At 50.2% G+C, this 11,283-nt stretch overlaps 1 long non-coding RNA gene across 3 annotated transcripts; it reads left to right on the top strand.

The window, feature by feature from the left end:
- The first annotated feature begins 24 nt into the window (after positions 1–24).
- On the top strand, positions 25–11,283 carry LOC122495682. 3 transcript variants are annotated; one of them, XR_006300535.1, is made up of 5 exons: positions 25–852; positions 1,913–2,047; positions 3,242–3,479; positions 4,268–4,437; positions 5,330–5,590. It is a non-coding gene; the product is annotated as an uncharacterized LOC122495682 (long non-coding RNA). The 3 variants fall into 3 exon arrangements; XR_006300536.1 differs by lacking the exons at positions 3,242–3,479; positions 5,330–5,590 and adding an exon at positions 10,875–11,283; XR_006300534.1 differs by lacking the exon at positions 3,242–3,479 and having other exon boundaries at positions 5,330–5,586.

The raw sequence follows: 11,283 nt of genomic DNA, 5'->3' as shown, positions 1-11,283 counted from the left end.
CGGTCTCCAGAGGCCCTCCTTAGAGTTACAGAGCTACTCGCAGAACCATCCTAATGTTGAGATTTCATTTACCTTGAAGTTGGATGGGTCCCCTCAAGCAGTCATGGCCCTTTGGGGTTCATGGGGGTAACCGTCAATGTCCTTGGCTTGTGTCTGTCCCTAGGCCTGGCTACGGCTGCAAAGGTCTTGGTGTGGGTGATGGAAGGAGCTGCCTGGCTCCTTTCTCTATGCCCTTCCAGCTCCAGCCTTGACTTGACATCTAGCCTTGCCCCTTATACTCTAGGATTTGTTCTGACCCCTACATTTCTACATGTAAAAAGCTTGCTTTCTTCACAGAGCTTTCCTGCGGTTCTTCTTACCAAGTCATCTCAGGTCAGCCTTTGTCCTTGACCTTCTTAGCCCCAAGTCTCTGAGTCCTGCCCATTCTTTGCTATCTGGTATCCTTGCTGCCTCAGAACCTCAGTTCTCCAGTGCCTGGGGTCCTGCTCTTAAGCTCCCATCTCCTAGTGCCCAGGCTCCTGTCTGTCACCGCCTCCCAGCAACTTCACCTCGGTCTGTGTCCAAGCCTCTAGATGCCTTGTCCCCAAGGGATTCCCAAGTGTTGACCCCTGATACTCTTGTAGCCAACTGCCTGAAGTTGCTTGAAGTCAACTGCCTGAAACCCTCATTTGGGCCAGTTTCCTGTGCTCTCAGCTGGATCAACATGCTGGACCTTGGGCTCAGCCTCAGCCTTGGTTCAGGTACTTCTCCTCTGGGCCATTCCCCTCAACCTGCTCTCCAGCTCTTAAATCCCCCTGTTAAGACGTAGGGTACTTGAGGACAAGCGGTTGGATGTGGCAACCAGAGAAGGAGGTAAGAGCCAGGTTTGAAGGGACTTGTGGGCCGGCTAAGGAGTTTGAACACTGAGCACAGTGAAGAAGGACTAATTTTCTTTTCCGCTGAGAGAAATTGAAAGGAAAGTCTGATAGCTGCAGAGAGTCCCCAGCATTGTAAGGGGACAACAGCAGAGGTGACTCCTGATGGAGAGCAAGGACTGCCGAAGTCTGGACTGGGGATCGTGGCTGTAGGATGGCGAGAAGGAACCCAGTGGGGTCACCTTCCCCTCCCGTCCACTCAGGCGCATCCGGTATACTCTCCGCATGGCAGCCAGAGTGATTTTCATGTGTAAATCTGTCATCCGCCCCCATCCCACCCACCCTTTTCTGTCCTCCTAGAGCAAGGGCCAAAATCCTTATAAGATGCTGAATAATAGGGCCTTTGCCTACCTCCCCATCTCCACCCCCATCATTATTCCTGTGATTCATTATGCTTCAGCCACAGTGGCCTTTCTCAAGGTCTCACTCATTCCGCCTCATTCAGGACTTGTGCATATACTCTTCTCTCTGCTTAGAAATTAAACTCCCCACCCCATGCCCTTGATCTAGTTAACTCCGGAGGCATTCTTGAAATGTCTTCTTAAAGGTCCCTTCCTCAGAGAAGCCCTCCTGGCCCCCCAACTAAGCACTTAATAACTCTGCGTACTCCTTTCATGACATCGTTTCTCCGTTTCCCCGACTAGACTGTGAGCTCTGTGAAGGCAGGGACCTCGTCTACTTTTGCTCACCATGAGATACCTAATGCAACGCCTAGGGCTCAAGACTTACTCACTAAGCGAACAAAGGAGCGAATTAAACAGAACTTCGTGAACAGAGTGAGCACGGAGCGGGGGAGGAATCCGTCATGATTCCTAGGTTTCTAGCTTGGCAGGATTGTTGCCATTGACTGAGGAAGAAAAGTTGGGGGGATAGGCTGAATACGAGGTACTGACAACTTTAAGGTGGCAATGTGGAATAGCCTGCAGATAAGTGGGTCTGAAACTCCAAAGAAAGCTTGGCCAGGGATAGAAATTCAGGAGTCACAATTCCATACACAGTTGGAACCCTGGAGTGGCCAAGATCACTCAGCAGAAGAAATAGATTGAGAAAAGAAGAGGGCTCAGGTAGAATCACTCACGGAACAATAACAAGAAATGGAGGAAGTGATGGAGTTCATGATGACTCATAGAGAGGTGAGAGCCTCCTACACTGAAGTCCCTTGTGTATGACTAGACCAAGCCTAGTATTCCCCAGTATTCCCCAGTGTTCTCCAGCTATGAGCCAGGGGGCCCCTCTGTGTGCAGATGAGATGTCTTAGTAAAGAAAATAAGTTTCCCTGGAGGTATTAGAATGGGAGGCTGGCCCCTGACTCACATGGGATATGTCAAAGCAAAAATGAATCGTCCTCTTCTATAGACAAATGCTAAAGTCTTTCAAGAGTGATTCCACCCAATTCCGAAGAGTGAACTCTGTTAATAGAAATATGGCCCGCTTTTTTCCTGAGGGCTCACTGCAGGAATTACACAGACTTCTCTAGCTCCAAGTGATAGACTTCTGAACTCTTATATCATGATGAATTCTATCCCTTAGCAAATGTCAGCAAAGGTTAAAACAAGCAAGCTTTTGGTTTTCGATTCTTAAATACACAGGTTCAGGAATTTAAGTACACACACCTGAATATACATGGCACATTATGAAGCTGGTTACAGCTTTATTTTCGCTAGGGTTCTCCTGTGATCCTATTCTGCCAGTGATTTTACTCTTCATCATAAAGCATATTTTTGACATCATTTCAAGTGACTTAGCAAAGGTTAACGGCTCCTTTAAAGATCAGATGGAACCGGGTTCTATTCAGGTCAGAAGGAGTAGAAACTCACCGGATTCTACAGAAACCCACAGAAGTGATCTACAGTCAGTCTCCTGAAGCACAAGCACAAGGAGCTTCCATGGGCTCTAACATGGAGGTGGGGGCCCTTTCCCACATAGCAGTATGTCTGTGGAGGCTCCCATCTACCCTGGCTCATGTCCAGATAGAACCTGGACCATGGGACTTTTATAGGCTGCGTATATACATGAGTAAACTTCCTCGTTAAGATTTGAGGAGTGGATATGGTATTCGTGATCGCCATCCTGCTTTGCCTGGGACTGAATAGTTTCCTGGATGTGGGCCTTGAATGTCAAAACTGGGCCAGGGGATGCAGGCTGGAGAAGAAGGTGGGACTACAAAGTGCCTGTGGTGGTCCATCCACAGCACGCTGGCCTCAGCAAGGTGCAGTCCTGTGTTTCTGCTTTAAAGGCTACTACGGAGCCTCATCCCGAGCGCTGAGTTGTCTGTGACAGCGGTAGGCTCTGACTCCTCTTTCCCCCACCCTCTCATGTGCCCACAGCTCCCTTCCCCTCCCCCTCCCCTTGAATTCTGCAAGACAAATGGTTAGCTCCAATCTGGATTGTTCTTGATGACGACAGAGACCAAAACATTTCCTTGAGCTTCACGCTGGAATCATTCACACGGAAGAGGACATTTCCTTGGACGCCTGCCAGACACAGAAGGGCTTGCTTCCACCGCAGACAGTGTCCTGATTAGTTTGAGGGGGTCGCGAATGTTTATTCTCCATCTACCACCACGTAAGTGCCTAACTCCTAACAGATGCTTACTTGAACAGTAACGATAGTTTACGTTTAATGAGTACGCGAGTCTGTCTGTGTCAGGCTAATCGTCACCAAAACGCTATGAAGTAGGGACTATCCCCATTTTACAGATGAGACTGAGGCACAGAGCTCACCCCCAAGTGGCAAAGCTAGGGTTCCACCCAGGCGGCCGGCTTCCAGTCTCTGTGTCTTCAAAGACCAGTGACCCTTAAGACAATTTCTCTTCTCTCTTCACCTTAAAGATGAAAGAGAAATTCAATTTGAACATCAGGACTTGGGGGTTTCCTGCTTCTGTCATTAGCCATACGCCTGTAGCTTGATTGCTGCACATTTTGTCCTTCAAACGGGGTAATGTGCTTTGCTGCACTGCTTCGACCTGGGTCCCACCGACAGTCACCCTGCCATGGGTGTGACGGCTTCCTGAGTGCCTCCTCAGGGACGCGGATGCAGTCCTCAGGAGGACTTGTTTCCTGAGGAAACAAGTTTCCCCTCTCTCCCAAAAGAACACCTCTTACCAAGAATTCCTTCCCTCACGCAGCATGGAGGGCTTACTTTGTAAAGAAGCAAGAACTTTCTCTGTCAACTCATGCCAAGGAGGATGCATGCAGAACAAATAATTCCCACAAAGGAGATGCCACCTGTTTCCGCCATGGTTCTCCACAAGGCAGTGGCTTTTCTGCCTCTAGCTGGGGTTGCTTTTAACCGAAGAACATGAAAAGGAAATCCCTCTTTTGACCTAATGTTCGTCTGACTTGGCTTTGCAGGGAAAGCTCCGGGGAGCTGAAATATATTCAGATTCCTGACTCTTTCTCAACGCCCTGCAGAAACCCAGCAAAGACAGGACAAGGTACGACCCTCGATGCCAGAGCTGGAGAGACGCCAAGACCCAGGGTCCCTCTGAGCTGAGGGACAGGAAGCCCAAGGAGGAGGTTAGGTGGGTCTTATTCATCAATATGTACATATTATTACAGACTATGTAATCACTTAAAAATAGTAATAGCAAAGCCATTACATGTTAATACAAGTAATGCGTTTTTATGGGAGCTTTGTTTTCCATAACAACAAAAAAATGAAAATGGTGGCAATATTTTGCATTTTTACAAATCTTTCCAATGTTCGGCTTTATAGAGGATGGCTAAAATATCTCCTGCTGCCTTTCAGCCTGTTGTGATATGTCCTCTTTTGTCACCGTACGTTTGCGTTAAGTAGAAAAGAGAATCTGGCTTTGCACAAATGTGTAGTTGAAAAAGGAAGAACACTTCACACCCCCGAAAGGGTCTTAGGATCACATGTTGAGAATCGCTGCTTTACTTATAGTTCTGGAAGTTATTCAGTACCTTGGCACTTCAAAGTCACAATAACTACACTTTCCCTAAAGCATTTAAGTCAGCCTCACATTGTGGAACTTTATGATAGAGCTTTTGAGGCCTCTACCTACCTGTTGGTCCCCTCCTCAAAGAACTGAATCCCAGGGCGCCTGGGTGGCTCAGTTGGTTAAGCGTCCGACTCTTGGTTTCGGCTCAGGCCATGATCTCGTGGTTGGTGGGTTCAGTCCCAGCATTCGGCTCTGTGCTGACAGCATGGAGCCTGCTTGGGATTCTCTCTCGCTCCCTCTCTTTCTCTGCCCCCCTAGTCCCCTGCTTGTGCTTGCTCTCTGTCTCTCAAAATAAAAGAACTAAAGCCCACTCCCACCCATCAGGGGGAACATCTGGGGAGACCCTGGTAAGAATCCTTCTAAGACACGACCTGCTTCCCATCCTAGGTCTAAATTTCTGCACCGAGTGAGGTCCCCAACCATAGCTACTCAGCCGGGTTCTTTCTTCCAGGACTTGAGCATCTGGGGACACGGACTAAGGGAATTTGAACTAAGAAATCGAGGCTGACAGTGTGGGTCAACCTCCTTAGCTGTGGAGTCCATGACTTCTAGGTCCTCCTTCAAATCTCCAATGGTGAGACTCCTGTTTTAATGCGTTGCTAACTTACTATCCCATTTATTTGTTCTTCTAGCAAACTTCCAAAGGTCAATGGCAACCCTGCTTCGGGTGAGCCCCACTTCTCTCTCCCTCTCTCTCTCTCAGTCCCTCATGGGATTCTCTCTCTCTCCCTCTCTCTCTCTGCCCCTTGCTCATTTGAGCTCTCTCTCTCTCTCTCTCCCAAAAAAAGGAAAAAGCAGCTCTCTCCGTTAGCTGTTCTGTAAGATAGGGTTCTAAGCAGCAATGATAACTCCGCATCCCGGGCAATATTTGAGGTGTTGGTCACGTGTTTCTGCATTCTGTCCCCACCGCCAACCCCTTGGGGTGGCTGTTGTCACTGTTTCACAGATGAGGGATCTGCAGCACCCAAAAGTGAAGGCACTTTCCACGACTGCCCAGCTGGCAAGTCCCAGAGGAGAAGGGTGTGCCTGGGGCCATCCCTGCGGCCCCAGGCACGACCACCACAGGCCTTCAGGGCTGCCTGCCCCTCCACCAGCCCCCCTAACACTTCCAGTGGGAGACGGCGTTCTTGGAAGCGGGCACAAGGATCTCCCTTAGGGAAGAAACTCTCTCTGTTCAAGAAGGGGAGGGGGAGAGGGGTCAGAGGAGTGAACCCTGAGGGATCGGGAGCCAGGGCAGAGGGACCGTTCACTCCTTGTGCCTTAGAAACCAACAAACAGGACCTGCAGGGTCCAAGACATGAGCGGGAAGGGGGAGGAGAGGGAGGAAGGTGAGGTGCAGGCCAACATGGCCAATAGAAAATTCCTCGGGCAGGAGGGTCTTTTATTTAACATACTCTTTATTGAAGAATAACATCCCTACTGAAAAGTGACAAATCAGGAGCATCCGGCCGGGTGAATTTCACAAGTAAACATACCCACAGAACGCATACTTACATCAAGAAAAAGGGCGTTCTGAGCATGCCTGAAGTCCCTGTCCTGCCTCTTTCTTGGCGTTAGCCTCCCCGCCTGCTCTCTGGTTTTGCCAGACACTCATTTTGCCTGCTTTTGAACTTCAGGTGAATGGAAATATACAAAAATCTGCCTCTCACATCTCACTTCTCTGAGTCAACGTTCCAGTGGTCTCATCTCCGTTGGGACCTGCAGTTGTGTTTTGTTCCTTTTCATCGCCGTGTGGTAACCTGGGACCTAAATGCGTCGCGCAAACGCGTGCTTCCTCCATGGATGGGCACGTGTAGGTGGACATGTAGGCGTTCTCCATCTGGGGCTGTTGTTGGGACTAAGGCCATGTGTGGTCTTTCTCATACACACCTGAGCCAACACTCATAGCGTTTTTGTGGGATGGAATCGCTGGCTCAGGGTATAAAGTATGCACGTGTTCAACTCGACCAGACGCTGCTGAACGGTTTTGCCAAGTGTGTGTACCCGTATGCAGTCAGTAGCGGGCTATTTTTTTTTTTTTTTAATGTTTATCTTTGAGAGAGAGAGAGAGAGAAGAGGGCAGGAGAGGGGCGGAGAGAGGGGAAGAGAGAATCCCAAACAGGCTCTGCACTGTCAGCACAGAGCCCGGTGCGGGGCTTGAGCCCCCAAACTGTGAGATCATGGCCTGAGCTGAAATCAAGAGTTGGATGCTTAACCGACTGAGTCAGGCACCCCGGGAGTGGGTTATTTTTAGGACTAGAGAATGTCCAGTCTCTGGACTCATTTGTGCTAGTGGGATAGAAACTTCCACCCCCTCCTCAATGTTCAGTAATATCAAGCACATCTCACAGATCACTTATGTGAATGGAGGGTTTTTTTTTTTTTGACAAAAATCAAAGCATCAGCTGAGGTTCGTGGCAGGGCCACACTGATGGAGAACAGAAAATAGCACGTGGGAGTGGGCGAGGGACCGATGAGCTGTGGGTGACACCAGAAGCCCAAGCCCCGGGATGACCATGAGAATGCCAGTCCTCTGTAGGGATCTTGGAGGGCACCGTGGGCACGTGCAGAAGGACCCAGCCTCTAAGTAGCCAGGGCCAGAGGGACCTCAGCCGACTTTTGGATCGCACACAGAAAAGGAGGGAAAAAGTCTGCTTACTTCGACATGAAGCAGGAGACGGCTTTGTTGCGCCAAAGGCTCCGGGACACAGAGCCAAGCTCCGTCGCCTTCCACCCTTCCCCAGCAATGGCCCCAGATGTGCCCAGAGCAGGAGGCCTCGAGGAGGTCCCAGCAGTGCTAACAGAGGCATCCAAGAGCAGTGCGATTCCAGGAAGCTGCCAGAGGCAGCACCCGTGCTGGGAGTCCCAGGAGATGGCACCCTTAGCTAGGATGTCAGAACTGCCCTGGGAAAGGTGACGAGAAACCTGCAGGTGGCTTCTAGGCTAGAGGACCAGGAACGTCCACAGAATGAGCTGGAGCAGTAGACTCGCAGTGGGGCGGAGAGGGCCATTGTGAGCTTCTGGGAACAGTTGTGCAGAGCTCCCCGAAATAACTAGGAAAGGCCCAGCAGAAGGCTGGGGGTGCCCAACCATGGGTGGGCGCCACCCAAAGAAGTGTGGTTTGTTACTGTTTAAGTTACTCCTCCAGGGGTGCATCTGGGTGGCCAGAGAGCCAGGGTATCGTCAGAATACTAATAATGCCTGAGTTTATGTTTCTCTTTTTAAATTTTATTTACTCCTAGTTTTGGAAACAAGTGTTTATCTCTTACATAAACAAAACCGGAGTGTTGTTTTCCTGATGTTTCTCAAAGATCTGTCCCCAAGCCCCAGCTTTTCACAGGGTCCTAGTTAGCCCCCCCCCCCCCACAGCAGTACAGTTCACGCCAGAAGCAGAGAAATGGGGGGGAGGGGTGGGGGATGGTTGCAGGTGGGGGTGGGGGTGGGGGGATGGTCGTGGGTTGGGGGGGTGGGGGGATGATTGCGGGTGGGGGGTGGGGGAATGGTCAGGGTGGGGGGTGGGGGGATGGTGAGGGTGGGGGGGTGAGGGGATGGTTCTATCATCTCCTGGAGTTGGCTCGTCTCTCTGATCTTAATTCGGGAAACTCCACTTTCTCAACTCAGTCCCTCAGTCTCTAACTTTCTTGTTTTTTTTTTTTTCAACAATATACTGAAGGTTTTTTGTTTGTGGTTTTTTTTTTCTACTGTTTATTTATTTTTGAGGGAAGGGAGGGGCAGAGAGTAAGGGGGACAGAGGATCCCAAGCAGGCTCTGCACCGACAGCAGCAGTGAGCCAGATATGGGGCTCGAACTCACGAACTTGAACCCATGAGATCATGACCTGAGTGGAAGGAAGTTGGATGCTTAACCAATTGGGCTACCTAGGTGCCTCCCGAAGGTTTTATTTATTTAGTTTTTACACTCATGGGGGACTGAAGTCCCTGAACAATCCTCCTAGCCACCCCTGCTCCCCCTCCCTCTAGCCTATGAGTTCCTCCTCGCCTCTCGCCCCCTCCCTACCGAACAAGGACTCCGGGGCTCATCTGAGCTGGGTGAGGGGGTGACAGGGCACATTCCCAAAGTGAAGGGGAGCAGTGACCGCAGACATCAACACACACCTCGCTCCTTCTTCCTACGTGCCTTGGCCAAGCAGCTTGCTCTGTGTCACCCATGCTCAAGCCCCTCTGCTTAGCTAACACTACTCAGGCTTCAGATCGCAGTTCAAACACCACTTCCCCTGGGCGTCCGCCTCCTCTCTCCTCCTGTGTCTTGTCCTGCCTCAAGCATGCATCACAGTGGTGACAGTGTGCTCCCATGTCCAGAGCCTAAGCCTGCCTCGTGCACCTCTGTGCACGTAGCACCCGGCACAGTGCCTGTCACACCACAGACGACAGAGAGGATCGTTTGGGTGAAGGGACTGACAGAACACGCAAGAGGCTGCAGCTGATGGCAGAGAAGCAGAGGCGGGGAGGAAGCGCCAGGCAGGCAGGGGTGTCTGTTAGACCCACACCCCCCCCCACCCTGCTCCGCCCCCCGGACCTGTCTCCTCCCCTTTGGCTGTGGACTGCTCAGCCGATAGCCAGCACCGCCAAAGGATGAGACCAGCCTCCCCGACTTTGAGCCCAGGCATATCCTTGTGGGAGGGCTCTAAGGTTCCCACACCGCTGGCACCTTCAAGGGGACGACTGAAGGAGACTTCGTCCAGTTCTATTGCCACAGCCCCGTCCTGCAGGACTTTCTTGCTCCTCCCACCATTCCCTCTTCTCTCTCGTGGGATATATACATGCATATGCATGTTTGAACCGTTCGTTGGTCGAGATGGGGATAGTGGGTGATTTGAATGGATGTACGATAATGTGACTGAAACACTGAACTGGTACCTACAGCTTACTTGAACCACCTCCCGCACCTCCCACACACACAGCGCTCTTGTATTATCACCCCTAAGAAGATTATTTTTACTGTGAGTAACAGAAAGCCCAGTAAAAGTGAAAACGAGGCTAGAAAATAAAAGGGATTTGTTAACTTAGATAATTAACACATATAATCTGTATGTGTGTACAGGAGGGCTGCAGGCATGGTGTGATCAAGGCTTCACCTCTCTGGGCTTCTTCCCTCTCTGCCCTCCTCAGAGGGTTGGCCTCCTGCTCAAGCCTTCTTCCCCTATGCTCACAAGATGGCTAATAATAGTAACCAAGGATACACGTTTCCTGAGTTACGCCTGGATGAGAAAGAGTGTCTGCACTGTAGCTCTCAGTGAGTCCCGGGCTTCGTTCTGATGGCACCAACTGATGTCACATGCCTAGTCCTTATTGCTGTAAAAAGTCTTTACTCTTATGACAGTGCTCAGCACGTCCTGTGTAAATACTCGGTCTGGAAATTTCAAAGTCTGCGCTTCTCTGGGATTCCATCTTTAAGAACAAGGCTGATAGCTGCTGCCCTTTTTTCTCTATTTCACCAAGTTGTAAATGATGCAGGACCTGGCACCAGGGTCTCAGGGCTCCCGGGGAGCAGACGAGTGTTTCCTGACACTTACGTTGCTAGTAGGACCACGGCCAAAGTGAAGGTTCCTTTGATTCACAAAATTATTACCCCCTTCCCATGGCCGACCATGCCAGCAGGCTTGAAATCCCTGTACCTACACTGCCCTGAAAATAAAACGCGTCCTCCCCAAGTGTCTGTCATACAGTGTAATGGGCTGAATTTTGTCACCCCTGGAATTCATATGTTGAAGTCCTTTCTCCCAATATGACTATTTGAAGTTGGGACCTATAAGGAGATCATTAAGGTCAAATGAGGCTGTATAAACGGGCCCTAATTCAATATGACGGGTGTCCTTGTAAGGGGGAGGAAAAGACATGAGGGAGGTGCACAGGGGAAAGGCCACGTGAGGTCTCAGTGACAAGGCGGCCATCTGCAATCCCAGGAGGGAGGCCTCAGAAGAAACCAACCCTGCAGATACCTTGAACTTAAACTTCTAGTTTCCAGAACCGTGAGAAAGTAAATTTGTGTTGTTTCAGCTGCCTGGTCCGCGATCTTTTGTTACGGCAGCCAACCAGACCGACGCACTTGGTTATGATCCGACTTCTCAACAGGATAACTTGCCGGCAGCGGTAGACCTGTGAGGACTGCTTCTCCAGCGACAATTGGCCCGATTGGTAGGATTTGCCAGGCACTGTGGTGTAAATGTCCTTACCGTGGCCCATTTTAAGGTGGCGGTGTGCTATCGCTGATGATCTACCAAGTCGAGAAGAGATGTATGCCATTAAATTTCACCAGCAGTCCCACCAGCTAGTGGCCCAATGTTTGTCAGCCAATCCCAGGAGCAAATATTTATAGTAGCTCATTGTATAGCAGGATCTCATTTGCTTATTTTTGTTTTGTTTTAATTTTTTAAAATGTTTATTTATATTTGAGAGAGAGAGAGAG

This window comes from Prionailurus bengalensis, chromosome F2 (assembly GCF_016509475.1).
Source record: "Prionailurus bengalensis isolate Pbe53 chromosome F2, Fcat_Pben_1.1_paternal_pri, whole genome shotgun sequence".
NCBI classification, from domain to species: domain Eukaryota; kingdom Metazoa; phylum Chordata; class Mammalia; order Carnivora; family Felidae; genus Prionailurus; species Prionailurus bengalensis.
The sequence above is the reverse complement of the archived record's forward strand: the minus strand, read 5'-3'. Positions and strand labels throughout refer to the sequence as shown.